General features: G+C 44.3%; 4 non-coding genes across 4 annotated transcripts; 1 reads left to right on the top strand and 3 right to left on the bottom strand.

Moving 5' to 3' along the window:
• Window positions 1-7,517: 7,517 nt before the first annotated feature.
• Window positions 7,518-7,589, bottom strand: trnaq-cug (transfer RNA glutamine (anticodon CUG)). The gene has a single exon. It is a non-coding gene; the product is annotated as a tRNA-Gln (tRNA).
• A 5,365-nt stretch (window positions 7,590-12,954) lies between these two features.
• Window positions 12,955-13,026, bottom strand: trnae-cuc (transfer RNA glutamic acid (anticodon CUC)). The gene has a single exon. It is a non-coding gene; the product is annotated as a tRNA-Glu (tRNA).
• Window positions 13,027-14,390: 1,364 nt separating this feature from the next.
• On the bottom strand, window positions 14,391-14,464 carry trnan-guu (transfer RNA asparagine (anticodon GUU)). Its single transcript has one exon. It is a non-coding gene; the product is annotated as a tRNA-Asn (tRNA).
• A 940-nt stretch (window positions 14,465-15,404) lies between these two features.
• trnai-uau (transfer RNA isoleucine (anticodon UAU)) lies at window positions 15,405-15,499 on the top strand. Its single transcript has 2 exons — window positions 15,405-15,442; window positions 15,464-15,499. It is a non-coding gene; the product is annotated as a tRNA-Ile (tRNA).
• Window positions 15,500-21,271: the final 5,772 nt, after the last annotated feature.

The following is a 21,271-nucleotide window of genomic DNA, read 5'->3' as shown; positions in this document are numbered from 1 at the left end:
AATCGCAAGATAGTGAAACTGCAGTTTGAACTCACAGCTGAGTTTGGTTTTCTTGATATCAGCTGGCCTGGAAGAGGGCAGCCCCAACATCATCACCACCATTTGAAAAGCAATTAGGGAATACAATAAATTGTGGACTCAGCAACGAATCCCACACTCGGTCAAATTAATTTTAAAATGGTTTGTTTTGGAGAAAGTTTTGGTGTCTCGTCCCCCAGTGACCTCGAGTGGTGCGGAATTGCTATCAGTTTTACACTGTTTGAGCTGACCAAATTTGGAGAGCTCCCTGATCACAAATACCATTCCAATAAATCTCCTTCCGGCCTGTCAAGGCCAGTTGTGTGCAGAGTAATATAGCATAGTGTTAAAGATATTTTAAAAATACATAACCTATTTGAATAAAACAGAAAAAATCCGTATCATTCATTCCTGGAATTATACGGTTTTTCCGTTATCATCGCTGGGTCAGTATAGAATGTGCAGAGGTTAATTCCAAACTAAAAGGATGTTTCCTTTGTGACAGGGACAAAAACTTGGGAGATAATGTTAATAAACTCCTCAAGGTCCCCTCAGAAATGATGAGATTATGCCTTTTTGTCACCATGATGTTATTTGGTCTGTGATATCCCCTTCCCCAGAAATCAGTGGTGGCAAGTTCATTGAAAACAATTAGGACGGGGTGAGGTCGATTATTGAATGACCAGGGAGTCAGAGTGTACAGGGGAGACATGGAAATAGAGATGTCACAATTCAATCCGCCAGGATCTTATCAAATGTCGGGCAGTCTCGAGGTGGCACGGTTGCCTACTCCAGCTCCGAATTTGTATGTTCACATGGCCACCAGTGGACTTATTACATTAGTTGATTACAAGTCGCCTTTATACAGAAGTTAAACGTCATAAATGCGCTCATGATATTTTAATGTGCTTTTTGTCTCCTTTACTACCCGTTCCCCACCTGCCCGCCTATGAAACAACCATTTATCATCTCCTCCCTCACTCTCCAGCAGCTTACAACTGGTCTGTTCAGAGCTATATTTAATCAGTGCGTGTTACTGGATCAGAAACAGCGTATCTGCAACCAACTTGTTCCACAAAGTAGTAACTGAGAATTGAGAATGAGCTGCTTGTGCTTCAGGGTGTCTCCTGAGGCTAATCTTGTTTCCCCTTTTCCTTTAACTATTGTTTTTCTGATGATCATTAACAAACCAACCCACACAGCAGAACGCTGTCTCCCACCAGGACATTGGCTGCAGCACAGATCGAGGTGTTTCCTTTCACTGACATCCAGCTCACACAGGACGTCGGATCATTGAGGGCGGGGATTATAACGGGTGGCTTCAGTTATGATTATGTGATGTTTCTCTGTTCCACTGCAGTTCTGCATTTCATTTTCTCAGTCTCTCCTGCTAACTGTTGGGTGACAGTTTGATCCGGGGTTAATTTGGTTTCCTCTCGGTGTGTATCTGAGCGCCTGTGAGCGCCGCTGCACTGCAACAACCGCACTCCTACTTAACGCTCAACAGAACAGAGCTCGCACCAACAATCCAAAGGCAGTTTTTGTGCAGGGGTGAGACTGCTTTCCATCACTGTGATAGCTGTAAAGCGCAGTAATACACGGCGACATCAGTCAGCTGCAGATCCGAAACAGTTAAACTGGTGAATTTAGTCGATGTATGAAGCTCGATAGAGAAACGGCTTTTGGCAAAATCTGCTTTATCTTCACTGTTGTATGTACTTCTCCACACTATAAACTCGGGATGGTTTCCTGGGAGTTGGCGGTACCAGTGTAATGCATAGTTTCTCTGTGTAGTTTCATAGTTACAGGTGAATATGAGCGCTGCTCCTTCTGCCTTAACATCTGAGGGCAGCGGCTGAGTGACAGAATCTCCATGACTCAGATCTGGAATATAATAAATTAATCAGGAAAAGTATAGACCGGTGGCTGGTTGGAATTTGATTCCAATCAAGCTTGGGGAATGAAAGAACGCATCCACATTTACCTGCCAGAAATATTCCGCACACAACCCAGATGCTGAGCAGCCGCATTGTCTCTGTCCGCTCTGTGAAAGGGGAGGGTGTTGGATATTTAGCCACCCTTTCTAAACCCCGCCCTCAATAATCTGCTGCCGTGTCTCAGGCTGTACTCACCTCACCTCCTTGCTTTTCCATTGGTGCTGTGAGGCCGGCAGATAGCAAAGAGAATCACCCCGAGCTGCATTACAGTCACTATTCTTGCAGAGAAAATGCTTCCCGTATTATACACCAGAGTTGGGGAAGGAACCTTCACCATAATTGTACTAAAGAAAGTAAATAATTTTTGAATGAATTTGTCACTTTGTTTTCACGGATTTTGCTCCACTAGCAGCGTAGTGATAACCATGACTGCAGTGAAATTCCTCTCACGGGCTTTAATTATTATTAATACATGAAGTAATGTCAGCGTTACTGGGAAGTCTAGATTTCAACTCCATTCCTAATTACCCTTGAGAAGGAGAGGTTCTTAAACTGCTGTGGTCTCTCGGGACTATTAATATGGTGAAAGAGGATGTGTAGCACATCTAGCTTTTCCAGTAATAGAAAGTTCCTCCCGGTGCTGATGTTTCATCCCAAACTCCAAAGCTATGCAGGTTAGGTGGATTGGCCGAGCTCACATGCCCCTTAGTGTCCCAAGATGTGTGTGTAGGTTAGGGGGATTAGCGGAATATGTGGGCTTCCGGAGATAGGGCCTGAGTGGGATTGGTGTCAGGGAGTCGGTGAAGGTTCAATGGGCCAAATTGCCTCCTTCTGCACTGCAGGGATTCGATGGTTTTATGATATTCAGGCCAGAAGATTTGAAAAAATGGAAAAGCATTGACTGTAGGAACCTGCAGCCGACATTGGAGCATGGTCATTGTCGCATCACACGTCACTATAGGTAAAACACTCCAGTGTATTCTACCGTTCTGCTCTCAATGTTGAAAATGTTTTAAAGGCGAATGTTTTATTGAGAATGTCAATATCGAGACTGAGCTGCCGACCAGTGCTGTTGCTGAGGAACGTTTGGTCATAGTTCCGTAGATGCCTATTCAAGTAGCTATTTTTGGTTGCATTGAACTGGGTTGCAATCATTAATGTCCATTTATGTTAGGTATGAAAGTAAGTATCTGGCATATATTCACTGAGAGCGAGTCAATATCCCAATGCTGAAACTCGAGTAAAGCTGAAACGCCCTCTGGTGGCATTGATTCGAATTATGTGCCTCAACGTACCACTTCTCCCTGAGAGATTGCACAAGACTGTGTTGCGGTGTGGGAGATCCTTATACTTGGACAGCGTGCCTCGTACAGTGTGGAAGAGAGTTATATTTTACTCTGAGAGATGTGGTTTGAAGCGCAGATTGGACACAAAGATGGATATCCATTTTGCCTGATGGGGAAAGGAGTTTGGCAAAGTGATAATTTGTTCATTTTTTATTCAAGATTTATTTTAAAAATTCAGAGAACATTTTACAGAAACGTTTTTTTAAAGTTCACAGAAGGGAACATAACAATTGATTTTCATATTGAGAACAGAGCACGTGTGCTCTGAGCTGCCCAATATATGTACAACTGTAACAGACACCAAAAAGAGAAAACAGGAGCTCAACATGAAGAAAAGGAAACAATTGTGTATGTCGCGAAAAGATGGAAACAAAACATTGTTGTTGCAGGCATCTGTCCCCAGAGGCTCAGCAATGTGCAATGTAAGAGAAGTTGAACTGGCTGACAAACTGTCCTCCAGATTCCTACTTCATGAGAAATTTAAATAAAAGGTCGTTTCACAAACTAATCCTCAGCAATGGGAAAGAAGATCAAGGATCCAACTAAACTTAAACCTGGTTCGCTGGATCCAGAGTGCTCACAGTTAGACCAGAAAACCGACAACAGACCAGTCGGCTTCAAATGGTCGCTCAAAGCAATTGATCCACTTGTTGTTCCTCCCACATTGAATGAAGGAGGTCACATACTTTGAGTGACCATTTGCATCTGGCGGCTCTGTTCCTGGTTAAGTGGTGCGACGGTGAGCACTCTGGACTCTGAATTCAGTAATACGAGTTCAGATCTCGGTTAAACGTTCCTTCTATTTGCTAAAGCCGGTGATTGGTTTGCTGAAGGACATTTTATTTGAAATTCTCAGAAAGTGAATTTTAGACTCTGAGGAAATTTCAGCAAATTCCACCGCAATCACATTGCAGACGATGCAGCGAATGATTCTCCTGGTGTTATTGCTTCAGCCCTCGAGGGCGATTGTTCAAGAAAGAATAGAGCTCGGAGGCAGAATCATAAAATCCCTGCAGTGCAGAATTGCGCCGATAACAATCACACCCTGGCCCTATCCCCATACACTTACCCTCTTAGTCCCCCTGACACTACGGGCAAAGTAGCATGGCCAATCAACCTACCCACACACCTTTGGATTCTGCGCCGGATGCTCAGCTTCCTTCCACACACGCAGACACGAGGAGAATGTACAAACTGCAGAATGTCACCCGAAGCCAGAATTGAAACCCGGTGCCTAACACTGTGAGGTAGCATTGTGCCACCGTGCCGGAAATGCCACAGAGTGCAGGGGTTCCCCAACCGGTATCATTTACTGAGTCCTTTCTCCCAATTTAAACAAGACTTAGAACGAAAAGAATAGTGGCTCCACGGAAATTCGAACTCAGTTTGCTTGATTCACAAACCAGAAAGCTAACTAGTTCACCATAGAACCGACAGGCCACTGGTTTAAGGCAGCAGGCCATTTTCCCAGATCTTTCTCTTAGTCACACACACACATTTTCTCTGCAATGTGCATTCTCATTGAAGTTGAACTGGCTTTCAAATTGTCCTCTCGATTCATACTTTGTGAGAAAGTTAAACCTCGGTTGCCTCGGCAAAGCAGCCAACATAATTAAGCACCCCACGCACCCCGGACATTCTCTCTTTCACCTACTTCCGTTGGGAAAAAAGATACAAAAGTCTGAGGTCACGTACCAGCTGACTCAGGAAGAGTTTCTGTCCTGCTCCCATCAGACTTTTGAATGTACCTACCTTCTATTAAGTTGACCTTTCTCTACACCCTCGCTATGACTGTGACATTACATTCTGCACTCTCTCATTTCTTTCCCTATGAACGTTATGCTTTGTCTGTATAATGCGCAAGAAACAATACTTTTCACTGTATACTAATACACGTGACAATAATAAATTAAATCAAAATCAAATCAAATATCATCTAGCAAATCAATCATCAGAATTGGCAAAGAAAAACAACGTTCCAAGGAGATTCGAACTCAGGTCGCTGGATTCAGACTCTGGAGTGCCCACAGTTTCACCACAGAACCAAATGCGGTTGATGACGATTTGCAAGTGGCGCCCATGTTCCCGGTTCTGTGGTGTAACGGTGAGCATTCTGAACTCTGAATCCAGTAAACTGAAATCAGATCTCGGTGGAGCCTTGCTTTTCTTTGCTAAAGGCGATGATTGGTTTGCTGAAGGGTATTTTATTAAAAATTGGCAGAAAGTGAAATTTTAAACTCTGAAGAAATTTCAGCAAATTCCACCGCATCCATATTGCAGACGATGCAGGAAATGATTTCCTAGCTTCATGGCTTCAGTCACAGAGGACGATTGCTCAAGAAAATGAAGAGTTCGGAGGCAGAATCATAGAACCCTTATCGTGTAGAAGGAAGCAATTTGGCTCATCCGGCACCAGCAGCAAACGCACCCAGTCTCCATCCCTGTAATCCCGGATATTTACCCAGTTAATCCCCTGACTCTAAGGGTAACGTAACATGACCAATCAACCTAATCCGCACAATTTGCAATTTGAATGCCGTGGAATTTGCTGAGATTTCGTCAGTGTTTAGATTTCCACACATACAGACACGGGGAGAATGTGCAAACTGCACACAGTCACCCGAAGCCAGAACTGAACACGGGCCCTGTTACTGGGAGGCAGCAGTGCTAACCACAGTTATTCTACCGATATAATTCGCTGAGTCATCTGCCCCAAGTTAAGCAGGAGTTCGGGCGTTGAGAATAGTGGTTTCATTGAGATTCGAGCTCGGAATGCTGGATTCAAAATCCAGAGTGCTCACCGTTACACCATGGAACCAACTGGGCGCTGTTTTAATGCGGGAGACCTTTCACCCAATTCTCACACATACACACTCTTGCTCAATTATTGCCAGGCTCCAGTCGGGTTGTTGTTTGACACCAACTGCTCCTCTGATTCGACAGAACGTCAAAGAGTAGCGAAAGATGAAAACATAAAAACACTGAAGCTGCAAGGATCTGGCGCCAGAGTCTCAGCAATGTGTATTGACAAAGTGCCCTCTCGATTCGTACATGGTGACAAATGGAGAATAAATGTCATGGAGAAAATCAATTATCAGCATTGGTAAAGGAGAGCAAGGCTCCACCGAGATTTGAACTCAGATCGCAGCATTGAAAGTTCAGCGAGCTCACCATTACACCACGGAACACAGAGCACCGCAATGGCTTGCAAATGACCTGCGAAACATGGCTATTTCTGGAGATATCTCCCGATAGGTCTTGCGATTAAATAATTTGATATTTGGGGCACTCTGCCTTCTGAGCTTTTCTGATATCAACGGTGGCCTATAACGACACATTGTTATCATACTTGCTGTTGCTGTCACATCGAATGAAAGAGATCAAATTGTTCGAGTGATCATTTGCCGGCAATGGGCGTGTTCTGTGATCTGTGGTGTACCGGTGAGCGCTCTGGAATCTGAATCCAGCAATTCGAGTTCGTATCGTGGCAAAACCTTGATTTTTTTTGCTAAAGCCGATGATGGGTTTGCAGAAGGGCATTTTATTTTAAATTGTCAGAAAGTGGAAATCTAAACACTGACGAAATCTCAGCAAATTCCACGGCATTCAAATTGCAGACGCTGCAGCGAATGCCTCTCCTGGCGTCATTGCATCAGCCCCAGAGGATGATTGCTCAGGAATACAATGCGCTGAGAGGCAGGGAAGCCACTGTAGAAAGGGGGGGGGGGGGTCCATCTTCATGTGTCGTGTCATTCACTCACTCATCTGTCCCAATTTAAAGATTTCGGAAGCGAGAGGCCAGAGTGCGATCCGTTACACCATGGAATCGACAGCACAGTGACCGAAGACACTAGACTTGTCTCCCAAAACACACACACGTACCTCCACTCGCTCTCTCTCTCTCTCTCTCTCTCACGCGCACGCGCGCGCGCGCGCGCGCACACACACACACACACACACACTTGCTCAATAATTGCTGGACTCCATTCGAAGGGCTGTTGCTGTGTGGCACCAGCTGCTCCTTTCTTTCAACAGAGGAATTAAAGAGAAGATAAAATATGAAAAGACATTGATGCGGCAGGCATCTGGCGCCAGAGGCTCAGCAATGCGCATTGTAATAGCAGTTGAACTGGCTGACAAATTGCCCTCTCGATTCGTACGTTGTGAAAAAATTGAACGAAACGCCCTTCGGCAAATCAACCATTAGCGTTGACCAAGGTTCCGCCGAGATTTGAACTCAGATCGCTGGATTCAGAGTCCAGAGTGCTCACCATTACACCACGGAACCCAACACACAATATCCGCCTGCAAATAATCATGCAATATTTGTGCCAGTCTGAACAGCAGGGAGAAAAATCATTCCCATTCCACAATCCCGTCAATTACCCACAGCAATTCATACTGACATTGCCCTGCTGTTTCCTCCGAAAATAATGAGTACTCTACCTTCAACTGCATTGAATTTCACTGCAGCTCACCACATTCAAACAGCAATGTTAGCATCGACCTGTTACAAACTCTATTGTGGTCAATCTACTGAACAGCATCAGCTGTTCACCCTCTATTTTCGTCGCATTGGAAGCCAGTGTGAAAATGTGAACAATTTCTAACCTTAACAGACAGGAAGCAGAGTGTGACTGTGGATAATTGGCACTGTGCACATTGCTGTAATCAGTATCTGGGAGAATCGGGCAGGTGGGATCCTGGTCATCGAGTGGTGAGGGGTCGGCGTTTTCAGAGTCGCAGACTGGCTTCGATGTACTAAGATTTAATGGTTTTGATTTAAAAAAAACTTGAAGTACTTCCTGATCGAAAGCAGCTCTGTCAGAATCAGTGGAGTGAGATTTGTAGTTGGCTTGCGAGCTGGAAATGTCACATGTGCAACAGGTAAAGGACAAACACAGATAGTGAAGGACAGTGATAGATTGTAAGGTTCTGCCGATAGAGATCGTGATACAAGGTAACGTCTGGGTGCTAATGGGCCAGATTTAACCGCTTACACTGACAAAAATATCACGCATTTTTGGATAAAAATTCCCAGGCGAAGAAGAAAACTTCTCACCGAATGAACATTAGTTTTCATTCAGACACTGAGATCAACAAAGCGGGATGGAAAAAGGTTCAGTTTGATTGGTGACGCTGCCGGAGGTGTGGAGAGCTGGAGTTCACCCAGGAAAGCAGCAAAGTTTAAATACGATGGAGCCTAACGTGGGGCTGCAACCAACGATTCTGAAATTACATCTGATATGCTCCCACTATGCTAACCGTCCTCCTGCTGTAGCGATGCTTGCACCCTTTCTGAACATACGTGAAGCCAAATGCTGTTTCCACCTGGTGTCTCAGCTTGTTCTGAATCCAAAGTTTACCATCAACCGATCAACAAAATCCCCACCGTTACAATGCATTCCTCTCAGTCACCAGTAACATCATTCCCATCTTCTATTTATTTGCTGCACCTCCTTCCAAACATTACAAACTCCTCTTACATCTTTCACTCTGATCTTTTCTCGGAAACATTTCATGATTAAACTGTTGAACTAATGTGGATAATTTTGTGACGGTAAAAAGCTGTTCATTTCCAAGGGGGAGCTGAAGCACATTGACATACACAGAGAAACCCAGACACGTACACACACCCAGGGTGACAGAGGCCGAAGGAGAGACAACACACTGAAAACACAACCTGGCTCCGTCTCTGTTCCATTTCTGACTGCAAGTTCCGTGATGCTTTTGTGAATGAACGGAAATGTGAAACCGCCCGAATGTTTGGGTGGATTTGATTCAATTCGCTCTGTGGACACAGAGTTAAAACCAGGAATAATCAGAAGCAGGAAATCCCAATGGACTTGAAATCCATCACGTTAACCAGCCAGCCACGATGACTGGCGCTCTGAGCTATGAAGCCAACCGGATGTCCATTTTAACAGTTACTCCACTATAATCAGTGGAACGAGCATCAGAGCGAAGATTTTGTGGGTAATATTTAATTCACAGGAAATGTCTGAGATGGAGAATACGAAGTTCAAAGAGGTTAATGGGAAACGGCAGAATTTGAAATGTGTCAGTTACTTTCAGTGATCACTGTCTGCCGTGTGTTTGCCGTGTGATTCTTCGTCAGAGCTTATTGCTGATGTTACATCTCTGACTTTTCCAACTCTAGTGCAAGTTCATCCAGCTGGAAGAATGATCTTGCTTCGCCCTTCACAGATGCTGTGAGGTGTGTTTGAATTCAATGAAGAATTATAGAAAGTTATTCACTCCTTGGGTGGAAATCAAACCCGAACCACCGTACTGAATCCTGAACACGAAACTTCCAGTGAAGCTGATTTAAGAGATTTGCAATCAGTTGATTATCATCGATTGATTTCATTGCTTCATTTCAGGCCACTTTCGGCTGAGACACATTCGCTCAATCATGATATCAATTTATGATTCCAGTAAAATGCGCCTCTTTCCTTGTGTTCAAATTCAATTATCCCCATAAACGGAGCAAATTCAAAATGTTCTACTGAGTTATCGATTGTTATAAACCCCGGGCCCTGGCGGTGAAAACACTGATTCGGCAGCAATAGATCACCCGGACTCCACCATCACAAGCTCAATGTTGCACTTGTCCATCATTCGTTGTGTCAGTTAATCCATCCTGTCTTGCTCTCTATCACATACCTTCCGTTTTGTTCTCATTACAGAGCAATTCCCGACTTAAATGCTGCAATAACTCAACAGTTCAATTCAAGTTTCGTGAGAAGCGAGAATAATTCTGAAATATGAATCAGTGAGCAATAAAAAAACATTTGGAAATGCTTCTACGCGGTCTTGAACCAGGAACGTTTCGCGTGTGAGATGAACGTGATAACCATTACACTGCAGAAACACAGCAGTCCGTGCAGCTGAAGCAGATGAGGTTTACTGGAGAAGCAACAAAACTGCTTCCACAATCCCGTTAGTTTCTCATTTTACATCGCCTCTTCTGGTTCCTCTAATCAAAATGAATGATGATACATCCCACTGCGAAACATTTTGGCGATCACATGTTTGACCAACGTTATTCGTTACGTTTAAAGCAAATTAGGTGAATATCTGACGGTGGGGGAATTTGAACCCACTCCTCCACAAATAGCGCTATCCTCAATTTAGTGTCCCAGAATTTTCATCAGTGACACCATCAGAAGTGATTGCTACCAGAGCTGGTATTGGCAGTGAACAGAACCAATGAGGTGGGATTGGATCACATGTCCCGTTGAGTCTCCTCCGCCAGTTAAAATCAAGATGGGTCCCCAGCTCAACAACCACCTCATCTCAGGAATCAATTCAATGAAGCTTGGTTCCACCCAGACATGGAGAGAATGGAATGAATAAAAAAGAACAAAAGAGGGGAATTGGATGGAGAGACTGAGCGAGGGAATAACCGACGCAGATCTACAAAGAGAAAGAAAGAGACAGAGTGGGGAAGACACTGAACGGAAAAAAATGCCAATTCCATTTGATTTGAATTAAAGAAAAATAAAGTTGAAAGCATTGAAAAAGAGCAAATGCTATGGCCGTAAAAATATATTCTGGCAATGGTGCTGAAGAATTCAGATTCAGATCTTACCGCAATCTGAGCTAAGCTGTTCCTACGCTACAACACTGCCATCTAACCGCCAATGCTTCAATTTGCCCAAGATTGCCCGGTTTACAAATATCAGGTCAAATCCAACGCCGCAAATTACCATCAGTCTACTCCTGATTATCAGTAACGTGACGGAAGGGGCAATAAACAATGGTATCAGGAGGAACTCCAATGCAAACTGGAGGAACATCGCCCGATCTCCCGATTCGGCACTGACTGCGTTCCAGACTTAACCCTGAATTCAACAACTTCGGAGCATCTCCTTTCCTCCATCTTCTCCCCATTTCCATTTATTTTGTTTTATTTCGTTTAATCTTACTTATTTATTTTTATTACTTTATATCTTTGTATATATATATATCTATATTTTAATTTCCATGTATTGCATTGTTTATTTAAAATCTCACTTTCCATCTTGTTGCCCCCTCTCCCTCCACCCCACTCGGGCCGTCTCTTACATTTCCTTTGTCCTGCCATTTACACATTCTGATCTCTTAATGGGCAGCCAGCAGCACCCTTCTTATCCATTGTCACTACCATTAAAATTCCCTTTTTCTTAATTTATATGCAGCACCTTTGTCACCCACCCCACACCCATATCCCTCGCTATTACAGTATAAATCTCGTCCAAATTTCTTTGTCTTAAGCTCTGACGATGGGTCATCCAGATTTCAGAACTGTTGAGATTTTTCACCGTTTTCTGTTCTTGTTATAGGTTCCAGCAGCCACAGTAAATGTGTTTATTCAAGGGGCACTTGTCAGACAGACTTGTCCCTGGTATACAAAAAAAATGCTGAAATGGAAACAAAGCGCCAAGTTAGCATGGATATGTTAGATTAAAACACTCGCAGGCAGTTTCCTTGGTGATCTCGTGGTTAGGATTTGGCGCTTTCACCGCCGCGGTTCGATTCCTGGTCAGGGAATCAAGATTTATTGTTTTCTTGCAGCACATGATTTAAGTGGAATTGGAATTACTTCCTGATCGAGAACAGGAGTGATATTGGTGCCAGTTTCAACAGTACAGAGAAAAATCCGTCCCATTCCATAAACCCGTCAATTACACACAGCAATTTGTATTTGCATTGCCACTTTTGGTTCCTCCAGTCAAAATGAATAATGATATATTCTCGTAGAATCCCTATTGCACAGAAGGAGGTCGGTCGGCCCATCGAGTGCGCACCGACATCAATCCCATCCACGCCCTATTCCCGGAAACCCACATATTTACCCTGATAATCCCGCTGACAGGCGGGTCAATTTAGCATGGCCAAGCAACCGAAATTACACATGTTTGGAAAGCAAACCGGAGCACACGGAGGAATCCCACGCAGACACGGGGAGAACGTGCAAACTCCGCACAGAGTGACCCGAGAATTTAACCTGAGCCACTGGCGCTGTGAGGCATCATTGCGAACCACTGTGAAACCATGCCGTCCTATTCTACTGCATTTAATTTTACTGCAGTGGTAGTACCAACCTGTGATAAACCATTTTGTGGATATTCTGCTGATCAACATTAACTTATCAGCGTTAATGGACGGTGGCTTCCAGCCCCAATTTGGGGGCCACTGTTTGTACAGAAGGAGGTTTGTACAGAAGAAGCAACTTTGCTGCTTTTCTGGGTGAACTCCAGCTCTCCATTCCTCCGGCAGCGTCACCGCTCAAACTGAGTCTTTCTCCATCCCGCGCTGTTAATCTCACAGTTACTGCTTTCTGAGTGAAAACCGCCTCCACTTCACTGGAGGTCGGAGAGTTACAATTAAAGGTCTTCTTGTCACTGAGTCCGAGATTTGGACCCAGACCTGCGAGGTATTTATGTCAGTAGAAACAATAAAATCTACTCCATCAACAGCCTGATCTTAGCCCACACCACCATCTATATCGTCAGCGCTTTGTATCCTATTACTCTCTTTTTTTTTGTTCTTGACATGTGACATTTCCAATTCAGACACAAAAGAGGAAACCGACCAACTGCTGATTCCCACAGAACTGGTACAAACCTGGAAGTAACGCAGGATGTTTACGCAGCAATATATCTACTTTCCCTGACCGGGAATTGAACCCGGGCCACGGCGGTGAGAGCGCCGAATCCTAACCACTAGACCACCAGGGAAGCTGGCCCAAGTCCTTTAAAAGATCGATTTATCCATGAGCCTTCTGCCTTTTATTTTTATTTCAGACTCTTTATTCACAAAAAACAAGTTTCTCCTTTAAATTGTCATGTTCAGATCGAACCCAAGGGACTGTTCAGCCAATTAAAACAGCGAAACCTGTTAGCTGCAACATGAAATCGACCGTGAGGTGAAAGAGTCCCGCAGCTGGTCATGTGGCACTTTCAATTTCCAAATCTCACCAAACTCATCACTGTGGCTTCTGTGAAACTTACAAGGTAACACACGGCAGACATTCACCACGGAGAGCAACTGGCAGAACTCATTTATGAAACATTGTCCTGTCGCTTCTCTTCCTTTTTCTGTCGCTGCCTCTCATCAAGTTCCCTCTGGTTGTTCATTTCCCAGGGTCAATTAGCTGCTTGATACAGACACAGAGAGTTGGTGAACCCGATCTTCACCTGGAAAGCAAGGAAAGCGAATGTATGACACACGGCATTGAGAGGAGATGGAGTTTAGAGATAACAGTATAAAGAGACACAGATATCTCATCTTCCTGATCCAGTTCCTGATTGCAGGAACGTACACAGTGCCAATTATCGACTGTCACACTCTCCTTCTAGCCTTGAGCACGGAGTTAAGATTTGAAGTGTTTGAAGTCTTGCTACAGTTATTCAGGGTTTGGTTGAGACCACATTTGGAATAGTGTGTTCAGTTTGCATCTCCCCATTTTAGACAAAATAAAAGCAAAATCTGAGGATGCTGGAATCTGAATCAAGAACAGAAAAAGCTGGAAAATCTCAACAGCGCTAACGAGAAAGAATAGATAGCATTGAAAAACTGCACGGATTCTATCATTCTATGAGTTTGATAGGGTGGATGCTGAGACATTATTTTCCCTGGTCCGGGAATCTAAAGCACGGGGGTACAATCTCAGGATAAGGCGCTGATGATTTAGGACTGCGATGAGCAGACATTTCTTCACTTAAAGGATAGTGAATTTGGGGAATTCTCTGTGCCAGAGGATTGTAGATGCTCCATCATTGAACACATTTCAGTTCGGGCTGGATAGATTTATGATCTGTTCAGGAATGAATGGAAGCAGGGATATGGAATTGGAACAAATGCTCAGCCACAAATTAATGTTTCCATTCTAATTGCTAAGCTTAATGGTATAATGGAAGCATGTATATAATATCATATGTAATATGTCTGAAGTCAATAGTCATTAAATAATGTTGGTGACAACAGATAACAGTACAGCTGGTAACACTTGAGAGCTATTTTTTATTGACGACCACGGACCCATTGCCAACACACAACTGTTTGCCTATGAATGCAGATGGTGAGAAAACAGGAAAATCACCGTCCCTGGGTGGTCTCGAACCACCAACCTTCCAGTTAACAGCCGAACGCGCTGACCAATTGCGCCACAGAGACTAAGGCAGCAGCTGCTGGCGATATTCTAATCGAGGGTGTCAATAACCACAATTCTCTTTCTGCAAAACCTGTTGCAGAACTGCAGCATGACCGCACCGTTTCGAATTCTATCCAAGTATCTTTGGTTACGTTGATCCCGCAGCATTTCTGTAGTGTGTTGGTCATTCTCTTTTTCCTATGAACGTGTAGGTAAAATGAATCCATGTCTCTTATCACAGGGAGGAATTCAACGGGAGGGAAGGGAACTGACCACCAGAAGCCCAAGGATCCAATAGTTTCCACTCAATCATCAATAACACCATTCACAGCTGCACCTGCATCCAAATATTGTGACCCATTTCCCTCAGGATTTGTTCCAAGATTTAATATTTTCCTTGTTTTCTCCTCATTTTGAAATGAGATTCGCTTCAATGTACAACTCAAATGCAATTGGAAACCTGACGGACTAATAGTCACTGGGTAACATAAACCCCATGGTGTTCATTTCCAGATTCACAACACTCAGCTTTTCAATCAAATGGAGGAATCTACTACTGAAACGTTTTGGAAAGTTGGTTTGAATATTGTTTGTGACTCACTCAGATACTGTTTAAATGATACTCGAAGGTTCAGTGCGCTGGATATAATCCATAAACGTTTTGCTGAGCTTGTGTTCCGTGTATTGCGAGTTTTGAACGGGGTTGAATCTTGTGTCCCAGGGATGGGCGGTAACCCACTAATTGAAGCGGCAGTCGCCGCTTTTCTGCTGGCAGCGGATGGATGATTGGAGAATGCGGGGTAAAATGTTGCTGCTTGTCCCTGTCTCACTTACTGTGGAGCTGGTGAAGAGAGAATCATTGATGCGTTTGTTCCCCGTCTATGTTGCCTCGAATGACTGTTATTAACGGAGGTGACGCTGTAGAAGTCTTTAATAATCTGACAAAAATCAGCCTAATGCAGTGCTCCAGTGGCGCAATCGGTTAGCGCGCGGTACTTATACAGCAGTGCAGCCAGTGGGCGATGTCGAGGTTGTGAGTTCGAGCCTCACCTGGAGCACGTGAGATGGTGTTGGTGCTACTATCGCTCGACCAGCTACCATTTTGGGGACGGTTACGGTCGGTAGTGGAATTTGAATTCAATAAATAAAACCTCACATTGATGACCATGAAACAATTTCCGACTGTTGGAGGAACCCATACTCATGTATTTTAGGAAGGAAATCTGCTGTTCTTGCCTGGCCTACTTGTGAATCCAGAGCCACAGCAATTTGCTTGCAACTCAACTAGGGATGGGCATTAAATGCTGGCCAGCGACGCCAGTGTTTCACGAATGAGCAAAAGAAAAAGCCCGAATGTGCAGATTTGAGAGAAGCTTTCTGAACTGACAGAGCTGGAAACGGGAGCCAGTTAAAGATATTCAGTCGGGTTTGAGTGTGTACAGAAATGTGGAGGGGAAGGCGAAATGTCACATCGTGTAAGTTACTGTATTGAGCTAATATTCAGCAATAAACGTGAATTATTTCTATTTTCCTCACTCCGAGGTGAAACGTATCTACAAATGTTTCCTCCCGTTTTCGAATCGGGAATCTTTCGTGTGTTTAGTTGAATGTGATAATTATTAGACAGAAACGATGCTCTACAACTCTGCAACAGACTGGGGTGTCGAACCGTGCAGTTTAATTGTACTTCCTGGTTTCTGAAGTGTGGTGTTTTATACATTCACCTAACATATGAAAGGCTTCCTGTGTGAAATAGGAAACGAACTAACTCATCTCTCAGTGTGAGGAAACGTTACCTCATTTTCTTTTGTTATTAAATATTGAAAGAAAACATTATCTCTCTGCCGAACTGCAGTTGCACTTCCCAAGTGTGAAATTATATTCTGCAAAATGCTCAGTTAAAATAAAGTTTATTTATTAGTCACATGTAAGGCTTACTTTAACACTGTAACGAAGACACTGTCAAATTCTCTGGTCGCCAAACTCCGGCGCCTGGTCTGGTCAATGCACCGAACCAGCACGTCTTTCAGGCTGTGAGAAGAAACCGGAGGATCCAAAGGAAACTCATGCAAACACGGGGAGAAAGTGCAAACGTCAAATAGACAGAGACCCAAACCGGGAATCGATCTTTAGCACTGTGAGATGGCAGTGTTAACTACTGTGCCACAGTGCAACCACCCTCCCCCCTACCGCCCCCACACCCCCGCTACCGCCCCTACCGCTCCCCTCCCCCTCCCCCCACCCCCCCGGCCACCCAGACATGGTAAAAGAGAAAAGATGGAACAAACGTCATTTACTGATTCTAATGTTAGATGAATTTCTCTGCCGCATGAAAAGGGTTTTTTTAGCCGAATTGTACTTCCACAAATCAGGTTATAAAGTTAAATCAGACTGTACTGTTTGACCATCTCGTCGCTTTTATCCTGAGCGGACTTTGTGTACTGAAGGGATAATCACATTCTATTCATATTTGCGCAGGTCCCAGGCGCTAAACGGGGCAGAAATGTTGTCAAAACTCACTGCTTTGAAGTTTCCGAATTGAAGTTTATTGTGAAATGTGAACTGAATTAGGTATCAATCGAAATATTTAATATTTACTCTTCACCATTTCATAGAAAACAGACACAGCTAAATCGCCAGCCCTTTTTGCTGGCAGGGGATGTTTGGAGAGTGGGGGCTGGAAGATTGCTGCTTCTCCCTGTCTCACTCACTGTGTAACGGAAAAATAGAGAATAATTAATGAGTTTGTTAGAATGGAATAATTGAATGGATTTCTAATGGGTTAGTTAAGTCTAACAGTCAGAGCCCATCCATTGCAGACACATCCATGTCACCGGGAATCAACTCTCCTACAACTGTCAGACAGTTCACCCTTCAATCTCCTTCAATCTCCTCTGGTTCCGGTTCCCAAAGAGTTTCTAAAGATTCGCAAAGCTTGAGAGTGTTTTCTGGTTTGATTCCTTCTCCATTTTCCCCACCTGCCAACTGACAATATTTTCGAAAATCTCCGCTCAATCATTCGCCTTGCATCATGTCCAGGGATGAGGGAATTCAGTTTTGTGGTGAGGTAATAGAGACCGGGACTGTACTCTTGAGAGCAACGTTAGTGAGATAGAGATTTCATGGAGCTGCAGGGAGAATTGGATGATTTGGAGAACTCCTCCAAGGAGACAAAGATACGCGGAATGACCTCATTCGCTAATCAAATATTCTATGATTCTCGTTGTTTCATGTCGCAGTCGCTTTATTTATTGTTAGACACCTGAACAATGAGCAGGCGCAGGATGATCAGAGACTTCTGTCGAGTCAACTGGCGCTCTTTCCGGCCCAACAGTTCCGAGTGCAGATGAAAGTCAACGCGCGCTTCACTCAATATTGAGTCTGCGGTATCCCCACCCACAGCTTCCGTTTGCTGCTCTCACTCTGAACCGATTGTGTGATTGGACAGATTGCTGGCGTTGCGCCATTCCTCTCATTGGTTGGATAAGCAGTGCAATGGGACGGGGATCTGTACTTCTGTCTCTGACAGAGGATTTCTCTCACTGCTGAGTTACAGACTGAGGAGGATCATGGATAACTGACTCGCTAAGACCCTCATCGTTATCTCACTCCTCAGTAAGGTTTTTTTCCTTCCCAGTAAAACTACATGCTCCTGCTGACAACTGCAACCCAGATGATATTGTTGCTAAAACAACAGTGATGGTGGAGATTATAATTGTATCGCTTAACATGAGGCTGACTCTGAATGTCATTATTGTTGTTATTTCTGTTAGAATGGAGCCATCAAGACAAAGTGGAACAACTGGGTCCTGAAATATCGGTTAAAGAGGAAAGTAATGTGACACGAACCTGTACGTTGGAAACTAGTCATTCTAATCCTTATGTATACTGTTATAGTCAGATTGCCTGGAAAGCGGCAGTGTACATGTTTCAGTTTATTGGAGAGCATGTGCAAAGGAACTCCGACCTCAATGATCGGGTTGCGTCTAAATTTGAATAAAAACCGAACAATACTAGCGAGCTAACGTTCATTAACACACTGATTTTCGACAGCGCCGTGTATTTCTGTGCCATGGAGCCCACACTGCTGCAGAGATACATCGAATGCGGTCCAAAAACCCCACACTGGCAGTTCCAGTCAGTAGCCAGCAGGGTGCGCTCACACACGCGCGGCAAATACAGTTTCCACAGAGTGACGGAGTTTCCTAACATTGCAGCAAAAAAACACTCAAAACATCTACTGGTGTGTCCAGTTGCACAGTTACATTAATTGATGCACGTTACTTATGGTTGTAGAATCATGAAATCATAAAATCCCTGCAGTGCAGACGGAGACCATTCAACCCATCGAGTCTGCGCCGACCACAACCCAACCCACACCCTATTCCCGTAACCCCACATGTTTACCTTGATAATCCCTCTTCCACTCGGGTTAATTCAGCATGGCCAATCAACCTAATTGATATAAGATTGATCAATCGATCTGAGATACATTAAGTGGTTTTCCGCCTTTCTCTGCCTATTTGCTACTGACTGATTCTTTACTGATTTATGAAAACTATGCCCATTTCCATTTCCCAGTCTTTAACGTAAACATTTAATGCTTTTTCTGTTACCTTGGAGATTCATTCAAACCTCTCCAATCTGGCTCCTCGGCTACTCGGTCCAGCTTTCCATCCACATCACTGATGAAGATTTCGCTTTGTATTGAATCATTTACTAACCCTGACACTCCTGGTGCTGGTCTGCAGTATGGAATTAATATTCGGCTGCCGCTCCTTCAGAGAGGCAAAGTTATAGAATTTCCAAAGTGACATTGGTATTGAGTTCAGCTCTTTGCAGATAAACCCTACCTGTGACCACACTACCGATGTTAATCCCTCACCCACAGCTTTCCTGTGCTCTACTAACTCTGATCAGTTTCAGCTGTGCTGTTTTGTTAGAGACGTTATTGTAGTTACTGATGGTTGCTGCTTTTTCCTGTTTGGCACTGTTTGCATCAGCAGCCCAATGGGGTGGCAAGCGATACTTCCACTCTGAAAGAGGATTTCACATACCGCAAAGTAACAAATTCAGGGAACATCATGGAAATACCTCAGACCATTCATTATTCTATCATTTCTTATCAAGTAGATGCTCCAACTACAAAAGGGTCATCCTCCCCCCACCACACCTGCTGTCCAAAACACGATTAATAACAAACTGCTTCTCATGTTGCTGTAAGGATGGATATTGTCATTCTCCATGTCAGAACAGAGGCGGCACGGTAGCACAGTGGTTAGCACTGCTGCTTCACAGCTCCAGCGACCTGGGTTCGATTCCCGGCTTAGGTCACTGTCTGTGTGGAGTTTGCACATTCTCCTCGTGTCTGCGTGGGTTTCCTCCGAATGCTCCGGTTTCCTCCCACAGTCCAAAGATGTGCGGGTTAGGTTGATTGGCCAAGTTAAAATTGCCCTTAGTGTCCTGGGATGCGTATGTTAGAGGGATTAGTGGGTAAATATGTGGGGGTAGAGCCTGGGTGGGATTGTGGCCGGTGCAGACTCGATGGACCGAATGGCCTCTTTCTGTGCTGTAGGGATTCTAAGATTCTAAGAGCCATCAGGACTTGGGATCAGTTTGTTGCTGAATTGACAGTTGAAGAGGAAAGTAATCCCCTGTCGTTGGATGACCAAATTCACTTTGTTCCTTTCATTTCCGCCAATAGGATGAATCGCAGATTCAAGGAGCTCCGAGATAATTGGTTGCATTGAAGAACAAAAGAACTAGAAGCCGATAGGATGTCATCTGAGGTAGTTTTCAGTAAACCAATAAAAAGGGGCCTGGATGTGACTCATCTTCTTCCCAACTCTTGACTAAAGCAACTTCAGCTTCAACCCGCTCTGGTCAAATCCGCCGCGAACTCGCCGCAAACATGTCTCCTGTTATTCCGTATTTATTCCTCACAGCGGCAGCAAGTTGCTCAAGTCTGTGTTACACATCGTAACCACTCAGTATATTCTGCCGGGCAGCTCGTTCAGTGCAACGGGGAGGAGAGGGTGACCAGGGAATGGATTGATCCCAACATCGAAATGTTATCTGGATCTCGCTGGTCTCAACGCTGCACAGATGGGATTAGGCCAACTTCCCCCTGGGAATGAGAGAGAATGATTTGGGCTGAGATTCAAGCTCGTCTGATACCAGTGAATGACTTTGGCAAACATCAAACTTCACATACACAGACCGTGAGCAAGTTCCAGTTATAGGGACTGAAGGCGAGGACCTGATCTTGTTCGAAAGAATAGAATATTTATGATGGAAGTTTTATTTAATCACCACAAGCGCCTGCCGCTCCACCCACTGAACTGCGTTATTTTTGACTGCGATTATTGTTCAAGCTGACGGCTGATTCAGCGGTGGGATGGGGTGGGGGTTGTGGGGGGGAGGGTTAATGGTATGGGGACAGAATGAAGTCTCTTTATTTAGTTTAATACTTCTTTGGGTTCATACAGGACATTGTGGAGGAGATTCTGTTTCACAGGCATTGGCTGCAGTCACAGTCACTGAAGGAGACGATGTTCAGTTGTTCGGTCATTAGTCCACTTCAAGCAACACTCCTTACTTATTCTGGATCGTCAGTAATCTAGTGGCTCCTTGGAGTATCGACTGTTGAGATATAGATACAGCGAGGACACTCAGAGATCACTGAGAGACTGTCTTTCACTGGAGCTCAATGATACATCCCGCACTGTCCCGCTGAAAGTGTAAGAAACAGAGCTGGCAGACTCCGGGGTGTATTACTGCGCACTGAGTCCCACAGAGACACAGAGCAGGGCTGAACCGGTACAAAGACT

Source organism: Mustelus asterias, unplaced genomic scaffold, assembly GCF_964213995.1.
Source record: "Mustelus asterias unplaced genomic scaffold, sMusAst1.hap1.1 HAP1_SCAFFOLD_277, whole genome shotgun sequence".
NCBI classification, from domain to species: domain Eukaryota; kingdom Metazoa; phylum Chordata; class Chondrichthyes; order Carcharhiniformes; family Triakidae; genus Mustelus; species Mustelus asterias.
This window is presented reverse-complemented; position numbering and strand designations above follow the sequence as displayed.